The sequence below is a fragment of the Anabrus simplex genome, chromosome 4 (genome assembly GCF_040414725.1).
Source record: "Anabrus simplex isolate iqAnaSimp1 chromosome 4, ASM4041472v1, whole genome shotgun sequence".
NCBI classification, from domain to species: domain Eukaryota; kingdom Metazoa; phylum Arthropoda; class Insecta; order Orthoptera; family Tettigoniidae; genus Anabrus; species Anabrus simplex.
Window position 1 is genome coordinate 438887281 of NC_090268.1, and position 24357 is coordinate 438911637.

The 24357-nt window shown below is 40.4% G+C and overlaps 1 protein-coding gene across 1 annotated transcript in view; it reads right to left on the reverse strand.

Moving 5' to 3' along the window:
- LOC136872813 (uncharacterized) overlaps window positions 1-24357 on the reverse strand; it is a 669667-nt gene that overhangs the window by 356303 nt on the left and 289007 nt on the right. The window lies entirely within an intron of this gene.

Below are 24357 nucleotides of genomic sequence, written 5' to 3' on the forward strand. Positions count from 1 at the left end.
CGATTCGGACCTTTCCCTCGGGTCAAACTGCGGAGTTAGCAAGAACGAAAGATGTTATGTGGCCATTACCTTGTAGAAGTTCTAGCAGCTGACGAAGAGGCCGCCCGCCTCTTGCTTAACACACACACTCAGTAAGATGACGATCAATTGGATGCCGTTATGCATCAGTAGACTAAGCGCCATTTGATGAAAATTGAGATTTTAGCGCCATCTTGTAGAGGAAGGCTTGAACTATTTATAAAAAATTCCCCACTGCATTACAAGAGGCCGTTAGTTGTTAGTAAACAGAAAACCTAAGCGACAAAGCGGAAATCAGTAAAAACGTTAATTGCATCAGTAGACTATGCGACGTACCAGCCTGCATCATTGGATCAAGCGCCACATTCCTCACATTGCGCGCGGATGACAGCGTGGGAGCCCGCATTTTCGATAGTGCTGACATTTTTACGTGGTGATACATTGAGTGGTTTATCAAGTGACGAAATTCAGCGATGTATCAAGTACTTCCAAAAGTAAGGAGAAGGACAATGTTACTAATGCAGCTTGCTAAGAAGGTTGCGTCTGAGAATCATTCTCTAGAATTTGATGGTGAATCTCAGGAAGTAAATCTAAATAAGTCAAGACAGGGACGACCACGGGAAAGTAGAGTTCCATTTCACCAGGCATTAATACCTCTGTGGCCAAAAGGAAACCCTATCCCTGAAGCCAAACTAAGAGACTTTGGTTCGCTGATGCACCTAATACCTACAGATGCCAAACAATTTTACCAGAATCTTCAAGCAGATTCTCAGATCGTGGATGACGTAGATGAATTTAATGGAGATCCTGATTTCGAGATTGAATGAACTGAGAGCAACAATCTTATTACCTGTCCAGTGATTTGTGTGTATTTATGGGAGAAAATATCTTTAATCACATTTTCTGTCTCAAGCAGAACAAAACCCACCCATAGGCATAAAAATATCACGTCAATACTGTACTCTCAGAATATAATAGACCTATCGTGAAGGAAAATCCATTAAAAATTGTATAGACTAGAATGGCTCATGTCTTACCATTTGTATTTGACTCAAATAAGTTGAAATTCCTAAAATCAGTAAGTCGTTATAGCAACGACTTTAGAGAATAGCTTCCCTTCTAGAATTTCTCCATCTAAAACTTGAATAATGTACCGGAGTTGTGGCGCGGCTCGTGGTGGTTCAAGCACTTAGCGGGCCTCTTCAGACAGTAGGAGATTCAGTTTTTAATCATGGCTGCCGCCACGTTGTATTTTTTTGAAGTTTTACTCAGTAGATATTCAACAGTTAGGTGTTATTGGTGTAGCATCGTGATACATTATTCGCACTTGAGAAAAACCTTAAATTGCATCAGTAGACTAAGCGCCATTTCTTGAAGAAAATCTATGTAGTGCGATTATAAAAATGTTTAAATTTGGTGAGAAGGTACAATCTATTATCCTACAACACCAGTAATACCATATTTAGTAAAATTATGTTCGCCCGAATTTACACATAGAACCAAATTTAAACGCGATTATCTCGCAACCAACTTTTGGCGCTTGGTCTAGTGATGCATAACGGCATCCAATTGGTCAAGAGACGTGCAAAGCCGCAGTGTATAAACCCTCAGGGATGGTTCGAGATCTTTCACGAGTAAACCAGCCACACCCTCTCCATTTATTGGTCAATTTAAAAGTTACACTCAAAATCGAAGAAGGAGACTGTGATTGGTTGAAAATTAATTACAGAAATTAGGGATTGGCTAGATTCAAAACTGGCGAAAAAAGAAAGGAAATATTGCCAACCCAAGAATAAATGAACGTCAATCAGTAGAAAAACTTATGAATACAAAACTTCTTGAATAATAAGTGCTTATACCTAGCACCAGGGTGCATGATCATAGTTTTTAGTAGTGACATGTGTGTAAGAATGTGCAAACTTCTTGATTGATAGCAAACAAAACTAATAGAAATACAGTCAGTTCAGGAAACTTCACAATAAAAATATTACATCATATTTTAGTGGTGACATCTTCTGAGTAACGTTCTAAGTTGATGTAGTTTCAGTTTCACTGTTTTCCAATAGAGGAGTTCATTTATGCGCTAGTTTGAAAGCGTGGTGTTGAGGTGTACCTCCCGGTACAATTATTATTATTATTATTATTATTATTATTATTATTATTATTATTATTATTATTATTATTATTATTATTATTATTATTTCGACATCAATTTTCTGTACTCATAAGATGTTCGACATTATTGTATTCACCACGACTACATTATCCTTATATCACCTTTCTAACTTTACTCAGTTTGAATACTACCTCAAAGAATGTTAACACTTTATTTAAAATTCACATTTTGCAGTTTCTCGACATGAATTTTACTGTCCTGAAGAGTTTCACACGATGACCAGAAATATAACACATTCGCTTCATCATTATTAAATATTAATTCGACACACGCACTGAAAATTTTATTGGGACAAACAAATTATATTCTACAACATTAAGAAAAATATAGACACAGACCTATAACAGTAGGCATCCTGGAGATTCCAGCCACATTTAGCCAGCTTCCCTAGTATGTAGCCGTTCATAGCTACACTAGACATCATATATAACATAAAACACACAGATTTTACACTCGCTATCGATTAATACCGCAAATGACGCACTTTCTTCGCGTTTTAACATGCGACGAGCCTCCTTCTCTACTGGCAACTGCGACTGTTTTCCCAGCACTCTGCTTTAATTCACCCTAATACTGGCCAGGTGTTTTAATAGATAACAGAAATCAGGCCTCACTGGCTAGCCTCCAGACACCGTTTCACAATATCAAACACACACAGTGTAATACAGAGAGAAAATCAGCTGCGTATTTTAAACATATATCTATGCCTTAACCATTTTCGTTGGCGGAAGCTCAGGAAAATTTCTATTATCTTCCATTTACTCTACTTGAATCATTGACACGAATATAGAAAAAGTTATTTTGAGAAATAAACCCCGCACTTTCTTGTAGACGAGCGACGTGGGTTTCACCAACCAGACCTTCAGATAGAATGAGTAAAAGTAGATGGAGGATTTCATTTATACCCTCTGAGAGGACGCCACCCTCACCATGAAAACTGGTGGTGCAATCTGCTAATTCCACATCCACTGGACCAATTTTCTTGAAACTTATTCCACAAATTCAGACAGACTCATAATTCATTATGGTGTTATTTTTATATTTTCTCATACTTGCAACAGGCGTAATGAATTTATATCTGACATGTAACTTCGCGGTCTTTCTTCAGAAATGACCTCGACACGTGTCGCAAATCCGCGAGTATGACGCCAACTTTTCTCCAGGCTTAACTGCATTTAAATTTATCCTGGGGATTCTATCATCACGTAAGGTTTATTAATAATTCAGATTCTTTATTCCTGGATTTACCATGTCGCCAACATCTCTCGTTATGAAAGATTTTCCGAAATTGGTAAATTATTCAGTACTCGTTGTCAACCAAAGTATTCCGGCATTTCACGAGATGGTGGCTCGCTTGTCACGGTGAGTTCGGTTCCCACGAGAGAGCGAGATTCTTGAAATAAAACAATGCTACTCTCAAAAGAGTTATTTGTAGCTGAAATAAATATCTGGGGAGGGGATCAAAAGAGGTGGGTAGGGTTGAGGCTTTGGTCATGGGGGATTCTATCGCTAGACATGTCGGCAAAGTGTGTGGAGGAAATGGAACCAGGGTAGAGTGTTATCCAGGAATTAGGTTAAGGCAGATGTTGAGGAAAGTAGAAGAGAAGGAGGAGGGAAAGGTGAAGATGGTAATGTTTCACGTTGGTACTATCGACGTAAGACAAGCAGGTATAATTACCAACATAGTTGGGGATGTGTGGGATCTGGTAAAGACATCACGGGTGAAGTTTAAGGAAGCGGAGATTGTTATCAGTGAAATACTATGTAGGAGAGATACTGACTGGAGGGTGATAGGGGATTTAAATGAGAGTATGGAGTGGGTATGTGGGAAACTGGGAGAGAAATTTCTAGATCCTAATGGGTGGTAGGAAATAGAGATCTGCGCTCAGATGGCCTTTACTTAAGCCGGAGTGGTACAAATAAGTTAGGTAATTTGTTTAGAAGGTTTATATGGAGGTACATTCAGGGAAACGGCGTGTCCTAGGGAGCGGTGTTAAGGAAACAGGGAACTGGAAATCAAGTAGGGATGACTTAAAACTGTTAATGCTCAACTGTAGAAGTATTGTAAAGAAAGGATTAGAATTAAGAAATTTAACAGATATGTACATACCAGATATTGTAGTAGAAGTTGAATCATGGCTGAGAACTGATATAATGGATGCAGAAATTTTCTAACAGAACTGGAGGGTGTATCTTAGAGATAGGATAGGAATGGTAGGAGGGGGAGTATTCATTATCGTGAAAGAAGAATTTGTAAGCTACGAATAAGTTAAAGATGACAAGCACGAAATTCTAGGGGTAAGGCTCACTTCTAAAGATATTAGGCAACTTGATGTCTTTAGAGTGTACAGACCAGGAAAGGGTAGCGCTGATATTGATTCAGAATTACTTTGATAAGATTATCAGCAATGTGGGAAACGATGAGGAAAGGAACGTGATCGTAGCGGGTTATCGCAATTTACCAAATGTCAATTGGGAAGGTACTGAAAACGACAGGAAGCATGGCCAACAAATGGCAAATAGGTTAATATGGGAAGGGCACCTGATTCAGAAAATGATGGAACAAACTAGAGGGAAGAATATTCTGGATATGGTGCTGGAAAAACTAGATGAACTCTATAGAGAAACCGAAGTAATAGATGGTATTAGAAATCACGAAGCTGTTTATGTGGTAATTAAAAATGAATGTGAAAGAAAGGAAGAGATTAAAATTAGGACTGTTAGGCAGTACCATACGGCTGATGAAACAGGCATGAGGGAGTTTTTAATAATTAACTGTGATCGGTGGAAGACGGTAAATAAAAATGTAAACAGACTCTGGGATGGGTTTAAAGCAATTGTTGAGGAATGTAAAAATAGGTTTTTACCTTTAAAGGTGGTAAGGAATGGTAAAGATCCATTATATTATAACAGGGAAGTAAAGAGACTAAGAAGGAAGTGCAGGTTGGAAAGAAATAGAGTTAGAAATGCCTGTGGAAGTAAGGAGAAATTGAAGGAAATTACTAGGAAATTGAATCTAGCAAAGAAGTCAGCTAAGGATAACATGATGGCAAGCATAATTTGTGGCCATACTAATTTTAGTGAAAATGGAAGGATATGTATAGGTACTTAAAGGCAGAAACAGCTTCCAAGAAGGAAATTCCCGGAATCATTAATGAGCAAGGGGAGTGTGTATGCGAGGATCTTCAAAAGGCAGAAGTATTCAGTCAGCAGTATGTAAAGATTGTTGGTTACAAGGATAATGTCCAGATAGAGGAGTTGACTAATACTAAAGAAGTATTAAAATTTACCTATGACAGCAATGCCATTTACAGTAAGATACAAAAGTTGAAAACTAGAAAAGCAGCTGGAATTGATAAGGTGTCTGGGGATATACGTATACTAAAGACAATGGGTTGGGATATATATATATTTTTTTTTGCTAGGGGCTTTACATCGCACCGACACAGATAGGTCTTATGGCGACGATGGGATAGTGAAAGGCCTAGGAGTTGGAAGGAAGCGGCCGTGGCCTAAATTAAGGTACAGCCCCAGCATTTGCCTGGTGTGAAAATGGGAAACCACGGAAAACCATCTTCAGGGCTGCCGATAGTGGGATTCGAACCTACTATCTCCCGGATGCAAGCTCACAGCCGCGCGCGGATTGGGATATAGTACCATATCTGAAGTACTTGTTTCATTATTGTTTGCATGAAGGAACTTTACCAAATGAATGGAGAGCATTATGTTTCACGTGGTATTCACAATGATTTTGTCCGAACTCTGTGCTTACGGGGTGATAATTATTATGTCTGTTTGTGATAACTTCCTTAGAAGAATATCTGTCCGCTTCTGCGGTGTAGTGGTTCGTGTAATTAGCTTCAACCCCCGGAAGCCCTGATTCGACTCCCGGCTCTGCCACGAAATTTGAAATTTGGTACGAAGGCTGTAACGGGCTCCACTCAGCCTCGGGAGGTCAAGTGAGTAGAGGGGGCTTCGATTCCCTCCTCAACCATCCTCGAAGTGGTTTTCCGTGGTTTACCACTTCTCCTCCAGGCATATGTCGGGATGGTACCTAACTTAAGACCACGACCGCTTCGTTCTTTCTTCCTGTCTATATACCTTCCAACCTTCCCATCCCCCACAAGGCCCCTGTTCATCATAGTAGGTGAGGCCACCTGGGCGAGTTACTGGTCCTTCTCCACAGTTTTATCCCGAGACCCCAAGTCTCGTGCTCCAGGACACTTCCCTTGAGGCAATAGAGTTGAAATCCCTCTCTGAGTCCGAGGGAAAAACCGATCCTGGAGGGTAAACAGATTAAGAAAAAGAAGAAGAAGAAACGTCAGGTCTTCGTAAAGGATGCTTAGAAGAGTACGAAACAACATTAATTTAAAAATCATTACTCAATAAGATTTCGAACTCTCACTTCTCCATGTAGCTTTTCATCTAACATGCGTAATTCCGCACAGCCACTTTCTGCTTGAACGTCTAACTCTTACAACTCTGTATTCACGAGGAGAGCGAAAGTTCTCGCTTCGTGAGTTCACTGATGTGTTGCAGCCTTATGGCCCAGTTTTATGACTTTATTGAACTCTGTAACGGTAGGAATTGCTTGGCGTAAGCTACCACTCCTGCTGTACAGCATTTGCCTTCCATAGATTACAAGATACTGCGAAAAATGCGTTTATATCAATTTAGATCTGATGAGACTATACAAAATAGCGGTGAATTTACATATCTCTTATTGTTCCTAACCTATCATGTTTTCTATGATATCGTGACCACCATTTTCTGCCAAAGGAAATGACCTCTTGAATAAATCAGGTGCGCAAATCTCTACCAACAAGGAGTGGCTACGGATAGTCTAGTGCAGTAACATTTCGTAAAAATTAGTAGTGTATTGTACTCTACATAAAATGCTACTGTGTTTATGAGTTGGGCCTCACTTACTGCCTCTTCTACCGTTTATGAATTGTGCGGTGACGTCCATATCGCACTAGCTGCACATAAATTTGCTATAAAATATTGTACAAGATAGAACTGAAAGATATTCAATTCCTAGTTGTTTGCGTATGTTCGGGAAAAAATTGGGGCTGCTGTACCACCCGGTATAACGGCAGTCGGCAGTTGCAGAGAAGGCTTCGGCTTACAAGTGGCGAAGACTGCTCCGTGGTCCGACAGTTCTGCGCTCCGACAGACCAACTGTGCTAATTATAATTCGCCACAAACCTAGGAAAACTACATAAGAACAATCAATAAACTTAGCATAATTCACAGTATCCAACGATGTACAAATGTAGTTTACTTCCCGACGCAGCGTTGATGACGCCACTTAGAAAATCAGAGAATTCTATTAAACCAATGGGTATTTATTAACTCATAATTGGGGGTTCCCCGTCAGATAAGCTGCGCCTTCCCATCACGTGCCTAAATACAAAATATTCATTCGTAATTGCTTCAAAACGTACGATCAGTTGTGGATGAAACTCGATCAGTAAAGAGAGGACAAAAATAGCTATCAAATGAGTATCCATTTAATGCTGAGAACCGGCTGTTAGCGGAGTGAATTTTTTAAAGAAGGCGTCGTTATCGGCTACCGCAATCATTCCACTCTTACATCGTTTCTTGCTACGGTAGTGACTTTCTGGTTGAGAGATTCATTCTTATATATTTTGATTGAAAACCTTCTTTGTTGGAAGCTACATTACTGCACTCAGATTTTTATTATTATTTACAGTATGTTTCTAGGGAGTGATGTCCAGTAAAGTCAGTGTGCGTTGTGCGAGAATATTTGTGGTTCATTGTGTTAAGAGTGATGAGCTTATGACCGCACTGCACGCATAATTATACGGATTAAATGTCCGAGTTGCCGAATGGCTGGGTCACCTCGTCGTGATCAATAACAGATAATTGTGGGATAGTCAGTGCTAAGATTTTATTGAAAGTTGAACGGCGGTTAACTGATAATTAATTCAGTAGGCCGTGAGTGGAGGTGAAGAGCCAGTAATAATGACATTATTTAGGAAGGCGTATAGCAAAATATAAACAAGAGCTTGCCATGAACACAATTGTTAGGCTGTTCCATGTTACGAAACTATGGTAAACGGTCACACTTATTACCTATTGTAGAAATCCACCTCGAGTCACATGAGTGGGCTGCCACTAATTCAGTGATAGATAAATGTCAAAGGTCTGATGAACAGTACGTGAATAACACCTTGCCTAATTGTTTGTGTCTTATTCCACTAAATGCCCTAACGGCAGCCCAGAACCACTGACGCCAAGGGATACGAACCCCAGCATAAACGTTCCAGTGTGCCAGCGGATGTCGCAGTCATCAGGACATCGTGGGACATCTTCATAGGCGATTCAAGCAGACGTCATCACATGCATTATGGAAGCCACACATAGCACGGTGAACCCAAGACCTGCAGTCAGCTTAGGTGCCGTCATGGCTTCCTAGAAATGTGGGGAAAATGCCCTGGGTGCTGACGAGGTCTCAACATGATTTTGGCTGAGTACGTTCAAGTTTATTTCTTGGCAAGGAAATTGGTTGTCGCGAAGTAATTATAATGTAATTTCGTGTAAATATGTGTGTCAAGATGGATTTTTGATGTTTTTATATGTGTAGTTTTGGGATAGGCATTCTTGAAGAGTGAATGTAGATATTCAGTTTACTTTCCGAAAGGTCAATTATAAGTGAATTATACAGAAATTAATGTTTATTGATGTGCCCTTATGCGTTACTATATTTGCTTAGTGAAACGCCAGTAGATGTGGGAGAATAAAATAATGTTTGGTGGATTTTCACTAAGTCTGTCTCTGATAGAGGTAATATAAATCAGCAAGATCTTCTTAAACTCCGATCATAAATTGTTTGAGATATAGCAGCATGGTATTCCAAGGAGTTCAATTAACACAACTGTAGACATCGTCCTTTCAGTATTAAGGAATGCTGTGCTGTGAAGAAGACAAGAAAAAGGCTTGACCTAGGTATAAAACGTTGACCTGGCTAGGTACGTGACTCTATAGCGTGTTATAACAAAATTCCCCCGCGGTAAAAATCTCTGAGACAAATTTTAAAGCCATTCGATTATTACTGGTATGAAGCGCACGTGCGTGTATATTTAACGATGGGGAAGAGAGATAGGCAGTAGATAACAAATAATAATTAGTAGTAATAATAATAATGAGCCAGTGGAGAGATATGCAGATAACTCCAAGAGGCATGTGAAGTAACTGAGGCAATGAAAGTATGTAAATAATATCCATGATGATAATTGCTCGAAGTAGAACGCAATAAAATGCATTAATTACATCGTTCCTTCGGAGGTGGTATGCTGTGCCGGGAGTGTCCGAGGACATGTTCGGCTCGCCAGGTGCAGGTCTTTTGATTTCACGTCCGTAGGAGACCTGCGCGTCGTAATGAGGATGGAATTATTATGACGACGACACATGTACTTAGCGCGTGCCAGCGAAATTAACCAAAGATGGTTAAAATTTCCGACCCTGCTGGGAATCGAACTCGGGACCCATGTGACCAAAGGTTATCGCTCTAACCACGTAGCCATGGAGCCGGACTACGATAAGGAGACAGATAGCGTCTTGTTAGGAATTCCTTTGCAACTCCCATTCCCTGTCAGACAAATGCAGGTTTACAGCAGGCGCTGTTTCTTAACTGCAATGAGGAGTCAACTGCTGAGAGTATTGTAAGGAATGTTTCGAGCATTATTGTAGCAAATCATGTGTAGCCGGTGTCTAAATATGACAGACCATCGGACCATGAGATGCGGCCATATTTTAGGCAGTGAATTTTGTAACAAAAAGTGCGCCTTACGTTCTGAAAGAATACGGTATAGGCGACGGCCACCGAAGATCTCACATCCTCCACACATCTCCGGACATTTCTTGGTGTAGATCACGACCACAAACTTCTTGGCCTGAGAGATAGCGTCTCCGTATAAGTGGCCTGTCTCCCCAACCCCCCGCCTCCCTTGTCCCTTCAGGGAAGTAATAAAAACAATTTAGTAGTAGATGTATACTTGCAGAGAATTGAATGAATTCAAGACGGGTGGCCTTTAATCTGGAATACATTTTTGCTCGTTGCTTCTCTGACCAATAAAGTTCTCAGCCATTCATTTCTTTACAATCTGTTTTACGTCGCACCGACACAGATACGTCTTATGGCGACAATGGGGTAGTAAAGGCCTAGGAGTGGGAAGGAAGTGGCCGTGGACTTAATTAAGGTATAGCCCCAGCATTTTCCTGGTGTGAAAATGGGAATTCACGGAAAACCATCTTCAGGGCTGCCAATTGTGTGGTTCACACTATCTCCCGGATGCAAGCCAACAGCTGCACGCCCCTAACCGCGCGGCCAACACGCCCAGTCTCAGCCATTCTAGGACGTTTGAAACAGGCACATTAAAATCCTTATTCTAATAATGTTAACGCAGTTATTATGGACGGATAAAAAGTTTATCCAGAACAGTGCCTTATTTCCCATGAACAAGTGAAATCTGGTCATGATAATTTAACCTGTGGCAGGTGGTGACAGATCACGACCCACTAAAGCCGGAGGACGTCGTAAAGCTTCGTTAGGTCCTGATGACACGGCGGAGTGTCACATTAGATGGCGCTACGCAAGTAATGGCTCATGCTGCTGTCATAAGTGGGGACATTATTCATAGGTAGGGTACAGTGCCACTCCAACGTTAAATGCATGGTCCAGCGTTATGAAGATTCCTCAGAAATCACTATCACAACTGTGAGATAGTAAGAATTCTCCTCCTCTAATGATGCTGGCGTGCTCTTTACCACGTTGAGTAGCCTTCCTCTAATACAGTGGTTCCCAACCTTTGCCAGCCGACGCCCCCCCTTTTCAGATACGGGTGGTCATCGCCCCCCCCCCCTCCCAACCCCGTCGCTTCTATAACGTCTCCGATAAAATGACGTGGAGGATATAGACCTAACCTAATGACACTACATAATGAACTATTCCATTATTCATTTATGAAAAAATAATATGAAGTACGCTCTTTATATCTATTACTACTAACTTCATTTTAGCACAATACAAAGAACACAGTTTTACAATAAATCCTTAAATCAGTCAACAAATGTCAGTGAGAGGGTTGACACTGTTTTCTCTTGGTAAGATTCGGTAGTTTGGTTTGATATTTTAGAGAGCACAGCGGGGATCACTTGCAACATCAAGCCGACAACACTGCTTTGTTTTTATGACACTCAGCGTTGAAAATCCTGACTCGCATAAATATTTGTTGAAATTGGGACAGTGACACGCAATGCTACTTTGGCTATTTCAAGATACACTGCAAGAAAGTTTACCCAAAAGTCGCCCACTTCTAATATTTTGTAATCATCTTTTAGCTGTGAATCACACTTCAAATCTATGGCTTCTTCTTTAAGTTGTGCTGGCAGTGCCACAATGTCAATGGCAAACGGATTTCTTGTTAACATCCAGGGCCATTCATATGACGAGATATCGGGAAAGTAGAAACTGAATTCTTGTGCCAGGGAATCCAAATGTGACTGAATTTGCACCTTAAGTTTATTGCGACCACGTTCATTTTCCGGCAAAATTTCATTAAAGTGGTGAAAGGGATGAGAAGATGTTCAACGGAAGCCGGCTTTCCATAACTGTATTTTTACCAGGAAAGCTCTGATGTCATCAAAAGGAAGCATAATATTGGAGTTTTTGCCTTGGAGCTTTGAGTTCAAACCGTTCAAAGCTTCAAAAAAATCGCAAAGGTGTGCCAATGAGACGATAAAATTGGCATCAGTAAACGCTTCATACAGATCGTTCTTACTTTCACCAAGAAGAAAAATTTCAACTTCAGACTTTAATTCAAACAGCCGAGCTAACATGTTCCCTTTTGATAGCCAGCGAACCTCCGTGTGGGAAAGGAGAGTTTTGTGATCGGCTTGAAGGTCAACACAAAGGGCTTCAAACAATATTATCTGTAAAGAACTTGTCTTCACAGAGTTCACAATTCTTATAGCGACTTTTAGAGTGTTATTAAAATTTTGGGGCAAGGTTTTGGCCCCCAAAGCCTGCCTGTGAATTATACGGTGGGTTCCCATGATGTTTGGATTGTTATCCTTGGCCAATTTGAGAAACCCACAACGTGACCCAATCATAGCGGATGCACCATCCGTATATACATCCACTACATTTTCCCAAGAAAGTCCATGTTCTCGGAAAAAACTATCAATAGGCATAAAACACATCACAAGCTTTCGAAGTTGTTTTCGAACTTTGGGAGAACAACACTTCTTCTCTTAAAATTCCACTGTCGACAAATCGACAGTATACAATCAGTTGACAACAATGGGCCACATCGATTGTTTCATCACACTGAATTGAAAACACTGGAGATGCCTTCACCTCCTCCAAAATTCGCATTTTAATGTCTTCTGACAGTTTTTGAAGTCTGCACTTCACTGTGTTATCAGAAAGAGAAATTTTAGACAATTTCTACCGACTCCCTTCACCCAAAACTATATTTTCGGCTAATAATATACATGGCTTTACTAATGTTTCCCCAATTGTGTGTGCTTTTTTGTCTTTCGCAATCAGAAGAGCTAGCCCATATGATGTTTCCACTGCTTTCTCATTTTCTTGGTTAAAAGTACCCGATGAATCTAATTTCATAAGTTTTGGTGAGTAGAGTTTAGTTGCAAAAAATTATGTGGGTTTGACTTTCAAGCCTGAATGATTCGTGTTTAAATGTCCCTCCAAATGCACAGGCCTCATCGAATCGTTACTCAGAACACAGTGGAAGACTACGCATTGAGGCTGTTGTATTCCGTTCCGTTCCGTTCAACGACTATGAAGCCATAATTAATATAGTCATCATTGCACAGTCTCTTCTTGGACATCGTTATCAATTTTTTTTAAAGTCACAATATTAAATAACACAATTCACATAGTCGCACGGTTACAGCGAAGCATACACAACACTCACGATAAACAACTTGACAGACACGTCTACTGCGAAAGTATACGAGGCACAGAATCAACAGTCAAAGGGCCTGGCCACTGAGCGTCAATCGGCGATGTGTTGTTATGGCCATTACTGCACCATTTCTGATAGGACAGTTCTACTATGTAACTCTCGCCAATTTGACTGCAAGGGAAGAATAAGAATGTGTAGGGGTGGGAACAGAGCATTCAAGGACGAGCTACCAAAAAAAACGAGTCTATATGTCGCAGAGTGAGAGGGAAGGAGGAACTTCCACTTCATTTGTTGCTTCTGAAACTTCGATATTCTTTGTTCTTCAGAGTTAATGTCGACTCCTAACTGTAGTAACTTATTGCCAGTTAAGTTCTTTGGTGAGAAAATGTCACTGTTTCATTAATTGCTGTGGTTGAATATTAATTAGTTGTAGCCCAGTAGGCCTACATAGAATTTCACGCTAGCAGTGATAGCTTAACATGTTATATTTTTAAAAAAATATTATAATTTAGCCTTCCTGTTGTTCTCGCTTCTAGATCAATTTGATATAATACCGACATTTATACGAGTACCTCCTTCATGTAATATATGTTGTTTATCAAAAAACCTTGTACAGTATGTAATAATAACACTGTAAAATGAAAGCAACTACTACATCGTTGATGAGTTGAAATATGTCGCGTATGATCATAGTTTACTTTCACGCAAGTAGGCCCACAAAGTATGCAATTAAACGTGCGTTGAGTGGTCTTGTTCCCGCACCTGCTCTCAGGCTTCATTTCGCTCCTCACAACACACCAAATTTCTTACTTCACCTCGAACCTCGCGGTTCCCCAGAGGTTTGTGCCGACAGTTGGCAACTACCACTGCTTTTTAACGATTGACTTGACACGACATCACTTGGAGAGATTCAAAAAACGTTTATTACACAAAACTGTAATATTCGAGTTTAAAAAATATGAATTCGGAAATCACTTCACGCCCCCCCTGATAAAGCCCCACGCCCCCCAGGGGGGCGCGCCCCCCAGGTTGGGAACCCCTGCTCTAATACATTCATCAGTGGGAAATTGAAAGAGGTCCGATCCTTCGAATAAAGAGGACGGAGACTTGGAAAGTAAAAATAGAAGACTCATTCTAATAGAAAGGCAGGTCAAATATTGTGGAGCCTAGCACAAGTAAGTGTAAACAATATCAGAATACGAACAAATCCACTGTTCTAGCCTTTAATGCAAGTAACTCAATGTTGCAAACATCCTAGGGATATGTGCTATGAATTTCAGTTATATAAAACATAATAAATTATGAGAATATATTATTTATTTATTTGTAAAATTACAATCCTTTTCTTAATCATTGTTATCCGGTCGATTATATTAGTGGTTTGCCTTTTCCTACCACTACGAGTGCTAATGTGAGTCAATGCATTGTTTCACTTAAGCACCACTACGAGCGCAGAGTATCACTTAAGACCTTATAACTACATTCGGTGTGGACATTTTCAAAATCAAAACATTCCTGAGAACATTGAATCAAGGAATACTATACAGGAAGAATTATGTGAATAAGTCAGTTTGCCTAGGATTTGAATCGAAGAGGAAATGAGTAGACACAAGCGATTTTATGCGGTTTTCACGGAACTGCATTTAGGTTGGGAGTGGTTTTAAAAATTTTATTTTTATTTTGATGTCCGGCTCCATGGCTAAATGGTTAGCGTGCTGCTCTTTGGTCACAGCGAACCCGAGTTCGATTCCCGGCAGGGTCGGGAATTTTAACCATCATTGGTTAATTTCCCTGGCACAGGGGTTGGGTGTATATGTCGTCTTCATCATCATTTCATTCTCATCACGATGCGCAGGTCGCCTACGAGCTTCAAATCAGAAGACCTGCATCTGGCGAGCCGAACCCGTCCTGGGATCTCCCGGCACAAAAACCCATACGTCATTTCATTTCATTTATTTTGATAGAGCTATCCAAGCGCCTCTGTGGTGTAGAAGTTAGTATGATTTTCTGCCACAACCGGAAGCCCGGGTTCGATTTCCGGCTTTGCCACGAAATTTGTAAAGTGGTACGAAGGCTGGAACGGGATCCACTCAGCCTCGGGAGGTGAGCTGAGTAGAGGTGGGTTTGATTTCCAGCTCAGCCATCCTGGAAATGGTTTTTCGTGGTTTCCCACTTCTCCTCCAGGCAAATGCCGGGATGGTACCTAACTTAAGGTTACGGCCACTTCCTTCCTTCTTCCTTGCCTATCCATTCCAATCTTCCCTTCCCCCCACAAGGCCGCTGTTCGGCTTAGCAGGTGAGGCCGCCTGTGCGAGGTACTGGTCATCCTCCACAGTTGTATACCCCGACCCAGAGTCCGAAGCTCCAGGACATTGCCTTTGAGGCGGTAGAGGGAGTTCGAGGGGAAACCTACACTGGAGGGTAAACAGAATAAGAAGAAGAAGAAGAAAACGCTTTCCAGGTCTCACACTTTGAAACCATTCCGGGAGGTTTAGCCCTTCAGCGGTTGTCACAATTGAGGAAATTGCTTAATTTAACGTTGTTCGTAGTTTGGGGGCGCCTGCTATTGTCTGCTTAGAAAAGTTTTCAACACTGAAACAAACCAATAGCGCTAAATCTCGTAAGGGCCATGGCTTACCAAGCAACCGCTGCTCCACCCGAAGGCCGGCAGATAACAGCGTGTCGTGTGGTCAGCACGATCAATCATCTGGGCCGTTATTCGTTGCTTTCTAGACCGGGTCCGCCATTCCATCGTCAGATAGCTCCTCAATTGTAATTACGTAGGCTTATTGAACCTCGATCCAGCCCTTAGGCCCAGATAAAAATCCCTGACCTAGCCAGGAATTGAACCCGGGGCCTTCGGGTATAAGGCAGGCACGCTATCCCTACACTGCGGGGCCGGCTTCAGAATATGAACTTGCATATATATAAGGATAAGGGAGACTGGTTGTCTTGAACAATAAGTTTTGCTTGCCATACCTACGTTTTGCTTAAAATTTAAGTGCGGTAGAAACACATAACACCAACTACTGAAACATTAGTTGACTTTGGTAAATTTCATTACTACCTAAAAATTCACATCTTCTACTACTGTCGCATTTCTCACACCTGCGGCGTTGCGGCTGTCAAGTATGAGAGGAAAAGAGTTTTTCCCCCGTTTTACGGCCGGATGCCCTTCCTGACTACAACCCTGTGTGGAGGGATATAATCACTATTGCGTGTTCTTGATGTGATTGGTAGAGTGGTTTGTTGTATGCTTATGAAGAGAGAAGTGTTGGGACTAACACAAGCGCACATTCCCAGAATCAAAAGTATTAATCAGAGACAATTAAAAATCACCAACCCAGCCTTGAATCGTATATGGGACCCTCTGAACCTATGGCCTCAACTCCGACCATCCAGCCAAGTAGCCGGACACTACCATTTAATTCACTGCACCTCTTTAATGTGTTTACCGGTGCCATTTGGGAGGTAATACTTTAAGTGGTGTTGCACACCACCACCTAGAAGACAGTCCCAGTATGAAAAGGGGCCATGGAGGACCTTTGGGAAGAGGGAGGTAAAGACTTTCATTGTCGGATACCTCAGCGCTATGACGGATAGAGTTTTGTTCCCCGGATAAGAACCTGGTATTAATTTCTGGTGTAAGATAAATTAATCTCAGGGTTATTCCTGTGTTTCTACTCTCATGTGGGGAATCGAACGTGCATTCTTCCGTGTGAAAGAAACACAAGAGTGCCACCTCCGATAATCAGCCCCCAGAGTACGTTCATAAATCAAAACGAATTGATTGCTTTGACTGTAGCTAGTCTCATCACCTCCCACGAAATCCTTAAGTGAGATGAGAAAGGATGTTATCAACGTGAGAGCTTGTAGACTCGCGCAGTTGAAATTAATTACAGCTAACATCTTGTCCACTGGGACCGCTTGGCTTGTTGTCTGTAATTGTTTGTAGAAAGCCACAATATCTGTTGTAGAGCAAGATTACATGGTTTGACATTAGCATACCTGAAGGATGAGGAGGGATCCTTCCGTGATTGACATTTAGTAAGTTGAATGTAAAGTACCTACGATGGAAGTTCCCACTTACAGAAAACAAATTTTGCCTACAATTAAATGCATTAGTTTATAATAGAACACGATGACAGCTGCAAAGCAATTTAACATTAACAAGAGATGAATAACACCTTCGAAATCCTCAAAATTGACAGCATCACCTTACGTCCAGAACGCCCTTGAAAACTTATAGACCGAACAAGTGGCCGCGTGGCTTGGATCAAGTAGTTATCAGCTTGCATTCAGTTCGATATTTTTCCAAGTTATTTTAAAAATTTAAGAAAAGACTAGGTAATCAAGTGATAGGAAATCTGCCACCTGAACAAGAGCCTTAAATAGATATCGGTGATAACTGATTGATTGATGAAGCCGTACACTTTAGGTACCTTTAAACAATAATTGTATTCGGGCGATAGTGGTTCGAAGCCCACTGTCATCAGTCCTGAAGATGGTTTTCCGTGGTTTCCCATTTTCACGCCAGGCAAATGTTGGGGCTGTACCTTAATTTAGGCAATGGTCACTTCCTTTCCACCCCTGGCCCTCTCCTACCTCACCGTCGTCGTTAAAACTATCTGTGTCCGTGCGACATTAAGCAAATTGGTAAAAAAGAACGTATCATAGACCGAGCTTGTTATCCCACAGTTAGCAGTTACTTTCTCCCGCCTGTGTTACTGAGGAAGAAACATCATAATTTTAGGTTACAGGAAGTCATCAGGCGAGGAAACGCGAGGAATGAGTGTTCTGATAGATATTATAGGCTACCAACATCATGTGCTTGGTTGCTCATAATCTGATAAACCTGTCGATAACAATACCAAAAGAGATACAGCACACATACAATGAAAAGAAGGAGCTTACTTTAGCGTAAAATCTCCCGGCAATTCGAGAACTGCATAATTCTACGCTTTCCTTCAGGGTCACCTAACACTCACGGCAGTAGCGGCGCTAAGAAGCTCGCACCCCGTCCCCTCAATAATTAAAAATGGGCCCCTTGTTTATTGTTAAGGAATGTTACAAGTTTATTTCATAGTACAAGGTTGTATATTGTTACAATGAACAGCACCGATGTTGATAATAACACATTACACAATTTACTTTCAAATCCGAAAGAATTAAAATAATAAACTTGTATGGTACGAACACACACACAGGAATTGCATATTCCAATTTATTCCAATTATGGTACCAGAAACACGCTGACCTTCACAATATTAAGAAATAATCTCGTTCCTGGGACCAAATAATTTGCTACTATTTACAACTCAACCGTCCATCTTAGGCCTACTTAACTACACTGACTGCCGAGAGTTAATAAACAGGCCTGAAACTTCAGTATTCAGAGTTTAGATAAGGAGGATGTCTTTGTTATAGCATCTTCGCTGAGTACTGGGTCCTCAGAGCTGGCTAATTAGTTCAAGTCTTGTTTATTGTTGTGAGTGGCAGCAAGGGATGATTATTATTGGAACAGTTGGGGAACCCACATTCTTTCAGAAATAACTCTGTACTCCTACTGACGAAAGAAGCTCTGCACTACGACGGCCTAAGTTTGGAATAACCCTTCGTTATTTAAATAACAGTGTGTTGTGTGCTGTAGCTTTAACAATGTGTAAAAACATTCTTCAGCTACTGAATTTGAAACCAAGCACGGGCCCCTCCCAATCCATGCCCCCCTCCCCCCCACGCCAGGGGTTCCTTATCGCCGCCACTGATTCATGGCTTAATTCTGAGAGTAATACAGCGTGGGATATGACGGTACCGTACACACAAAGTCGTTATTCCAATGAAACATATTCACCCTTAGTGAATTGAGACGCTAAGAGTAAGAATGGTGTGGTAGCATGTCTGGATTACAATTATGTTGGGCTAATTACTCAATGTGTACGTGAAAGTTTGTATTCCAGATCGTTATAATCATTACCCTTACATCTTCTTACAAAGTAAGGTACCTAAACTCTCGTGGAAGGCTCGAGTGATTACAGTGTTGAAGGCTGTATCCATTGGCTTATAAAACCAACAAGAGATGCTCCACCACTGTAATCTGATCATGGGAGTTTGAGGAAGATCTCCGGATTTTAAATATATTCCAGATTATACGAAATCTGATGAAAATATTACGAATTTCCCGTACTCAGTTTAGTACTTTACATGGCTTCGCATCAATACAACATAATGTACTTTACTTCCGTTCAACAGCTATTAGTTTTAAGAGAATCTGGTGTGCGACGCTGATATATTTCGTTGCGTAGAGTTTTTCAGGGAGCCAACGGTACGGTATTCTCACAGATAATCACTCTTAAATGGCAGCTGTCCGAGCAGAGACGTCAATACATGCTCTACCACACAATTCCTACGCTCAGTCGAAGAGTAAAATCATTTTAAGATTTATAACTTGGTACAGTCTTTCTAAGCCGAAGGAAGAACCACTTCTCTGAGGGGAAGGAGAAGTAGGAAGAGGAGAGTGGTGATGATTCAGATGTTTGGAATGAGGAAAATCCTCCGATGAATCATCGAATGTTATTCAGTTTTAACACTCAACATTAATTCTATGGTCATTTAATTTTTAGTAAAATAATAAAAATAACAATCTTCTTACAAAGTAAGGTACCTAAGAACTGGTGAAGAATTCCGAAATTGTTACTAAATATTCCGAAATTTTCGAGATTCATATTCGGAAATATTATTTTATACGGTATCTGACAGCACTGTGCTTACCTCGCTCAGGTACAGACTTGACTAATCCAACCTCTTGGTTCGCACAAACAGCGACTTCACCATCGTCCGTTTCTCGTTAGTGTGATGGCTGGAGTCCTTAGTGGTCCATACGTGCAGGCTCTCTGTTCACTGTGTAGGCTTGATTATAGCCTTCCGTCCTCTTCTCTCTCAACCCTTCTTGCGTGGATACTGTTAAAGTGGTGGAGAAACCCGAGCAGTTTATCTTCTCCGAGTAGCCATAGGATGAAAATATCGTCGACAAACCCGTACCATCTGGTGTACCACCAGTACTGTCTTTGCGATTTCTTGTATATAAAACAGGAGCGAAGAAGACCTACAGATTAGCACAGTTTGGAGGCCGTTACTTGGGGCCGGGTGAAAGAAGTTTGAACGCACTGGAACACATCGCGCAGGCCTTAATTACAATAATAGAAGAGGGTGGAAACTCAATGGCGGAGCCCCCACTTAACCATCATATACTTTAAAAATACGGTCGCACACCTGTCTTGTTGGAGGCTACAGTAGTGTAGCTTAAACGTCGACAGTTTATAATATCTATATGGCCAAATGTCCCGAAAAACAACGTAAGCTTTTGGACTGACATAGCCCTCGACAACAGCCTGCACCAGTACATCAGCAACCATGTCGATTCCTCACTAGAATCTATCTCTGGATAGTGTGGATCTCATTCATGAAATCCCAATAATGTTTCAGTTTACACATAACATAAAAATATCCTGCCGGGGTTTTGTCGGTACCACTAGTCCGGTGCTCGAGAAGTAGAGAGAGGACTGTCGTGACCATTTTATGTTGTAACACTCTCGCATTACCTAGAAATACTCATAAAATTTGAACAATCGAGAGTGAAATTCGTCTGCGCAAATTCTAGGTTGATTCACACTATAAATAGAAACAGATAATAATGAAAAATGGTATCTTACAGATAAGTAAACTGTCATACCAATTAATGTCAGGTAATTCAAAATTTGTTAAGAAGGAAGACATACTTATCTGTGTCAACTAAGTTAAAGTCTGTCGAACATTATTTCATTCGTTTTTATTTATTTATTTATTTATTCATTCATTCATTCATTCATTCATTCATTCATTCATTCATGTATTTATTTATTTATTTATTTATTCATTCATTCATTTATTCGCTTATTTATTTATTTATTTATTTATTTATTTATTTATTTATTTATTTATTTATTTATTTATTTATTTATTTATTTATTTATTTATTTATTTATTTATTTATTTATTCGTTATGCTCAAATGAGGAGCACATTTTAAATGTTTGGCACTTTTTCTTTTGATTTTTTTCTTCCTTTCCAATATCTCTTCATCCTCTCACTGTGCTCCCTTTTACGTTGTTCAGTCCATCCTGTATTTAGTCGGGTGGACTTTAGAGAAAGTTTGTGTTTATGAAGTAAGTTTCAGAAATTTATTCTATCTTGAATGTTTTTTTCATTAATGCCAATTTCGACCAGGTCTTGAACGATTAAAATGTTTCCACTTACTGTGGCTTTTCATTGATAAGGCTTAGTTTAAATTTTCTTTGTGAGCCTGTTATTATCCATTCTATGTAAGTGACCATAAAATTGTAATCTCCGTTTTCTGGTGGTATCTGTGAATTTTTCTGTAACTTGATAGATTTCATGTGATTTGTTTTTCATCCAAATTCCATTTTCGCATTTGCGTCCTAAGTTTTCTTCTGAGGATTTTCCTTTCGTGTTTTCCGGTAATATTTGTTCGATATTTACCCACCAATTATAACAGTTTAAGAAGAATGAAGCGCTTCTCTTTTAACTACTGTGCTATAATGTAGTAATTTTACCATTTTCGATATAGATTTTTATTGTATCTGTTCCAAGTAATTTTCTATGCTCTTTGAAGTTGATTACGGTTTATCTCCCCATAAGCCTCAATTTATTTATTTATTTATTTATTTATTTATTTATTTATTTATTTATTTATTTATTCATTTATTTATTTATTTGTTTATATTTAAATTCGTTTACCCCACTGCAGATTACTGTATTACCAAGAATATAATTTTCAATAAAAATGGTTACAATATAATTTATATGCTAAGCTTCTTGAAAATTTACACCTCCTAGTTCTTCTTCTTCTTCTTCTTCTTCTTTGTTTACCCTCCAGGGTCGGCTTTTCACTCGGACTCAACTAGGGATCTCATCCCTACCGCCTCAGTGACAGTGTCCTGGAACTTCAGACCCTTGATCGGGGGTACAACTGGAGAGGATTACCAGTACCTCGCTCAGGCGGCACCACCTGCTATGCTCAACAGGGGCCTTGCGGGGCGATGGAAAGATTAAAAGGAATAGACAAGGAAGAGGGAAGGAAGTGGCCGTGGCCTTATGTTAGGTACCATCCAGGCATTTGCCTGGAGGAGAAGTGGGAAGCCACGGAAAACAACTTCCAGGATGGCTGAGGTGGGAATCGCACCCACCTCTACTCATTTGACCTCCCGAGGCTGAGTGGACCCCGTTCCAGCCCTCGTACCACTTTTTAAAATTTCGTGGCAGAGCCGAGAATCGAAGCCGGACCTCCAGGGGTGACAGCTCATCACACTAACCACTATACCACAGAGGCGGACACCTCCTAGTTGTTAACAATATAAATGATTCTTCAGAATTTCTATTGAACTTTTCTTTGACAGAACAGCCATTTCTTGGCTTAGAAATCGATAATGACTTTCATAAATTTAGAAATGTCCTTGGAGTAGTTCCGCGGCTGCCAGAGACAGAGAGGTTCTCCAATACGTGTTTTATTTTAAAATGTTCTGCTGTCCCCGGTCAAGTTCTTGTGTCTGTTCATAGTGTGCTTCAAATGGTACGTTAGGACTGACGATGAAACCCGATTTTTACTTGTTGATTGCAATGGTATCCACTCTTCTTGAACTCCAGAAATCTGCAATGCAATGGGCTTCTTCGAAAACTGCATAAATATTTTCAGAAAGAGAAGCTGCTATTTTGATCCTAATTTAATTGTGGCGTTTCGGAAGATTTTACCATGCGGACAAGAGCCATGGACGTGTGCTAAGTTTTCTATTTCTCTACAGTGCCTTCAGAGATTTCCGTCCAGTCTTCGACCGTGGATGGCCCTTATGGGAACGACATTGCCTTGTAGTATGATTGCATCCCTCATTTCAGAACTTCTGATTGCTGTTCTTTCCAGTCATCTGTTAGCGAAAGGGAAAACTTCAAAGAAAATTACACCTTTACCATGTGTAAATAGGTGACATTAAGTTTATTTTAATTTTTACACTTTACTTTACGTCGCACCGACCCAGACTGTGGTCTTAATTAAGCGTCAGCATTAGCTTGGTGAGAAAATGGAAAACTACGGAAATATATCTTCAGGGCTGCTGACAGTGGGGTTTGAACCCTCTATCTTACGAATGCAAACTCAAATCTGCGCGCCCCTAACCGCACTGCCACACCAAGTTTTAAATACCTCTCTTCTTAAATGTCCCCAAAACGTCAGTAGATTTTCAAGATATAATGGAATCTTCATCATCTATACCTAGTTCTTTCAAACAGCTCGTAGATATCTGGTGGCATTAATGTATTAATTACGAGATTTTCCCAGGATTTGACATCAAAAAGCTGCTGAACTAAAGCTTGAAATTGAGCTTTGAAGACACCTAGTCCATTTACTCTTCTTGACGAGTAAATCATAGCATCAGGAGGACCAGCTGTAGCTGGGATATTTCTTTAAATGCAAACTTTATTTTATATAATATGAGATGAAACTACTTAGACAATTTAACTAATTTTGATTTTGATAGCGATATATCTTTGAAGTGAAAAAGGACTGATTTTTAATACAAGTTGCTTTGCGTCGCACCGACACAGATAGGGCTTATGGCGACGATGGGACAGGGAAGGGCTAGGAGTGGGAAGGAAGCGTCCGTGGCCTTAATTAGGGTACAACCCCAGCATTCGCCTGGTGTGAAAATGGGAAACCACGGAAAACCAATTTCAGGGCTTTCGATACTGGGGTACGAACTCAGTATCTCCCGAATACTGGACGCACTTAAGCGACTGCAGCTATCGAGCTCGGTAAGGACTGATTTGAGATCGAAAATAGCATGTTTAGTAGTGTTTATTTTTACTGGTATGTTATAGTGTTACAGGTGTTATAATTAGTCTTTAACTAACTGAAATGCTTTGAACCCTTTAGCTCGCAATTATTTTAAACAATCCAATTTACCCAGACCATTGCATTTCCCTATGTAACTGTTTTCATTTGACAATAATCAGACGTTAATTGACTACGCGCCCTAGGATAGGGAATACACAATTGAGAAGTTTATTTCCAAATGTAGGAAATTCTACAGTAAAATTTTACAAAGACCGATGATCCTAGATATTAGGCCCCTTTAAACAACATGCATTATCATCAAAATGTTAC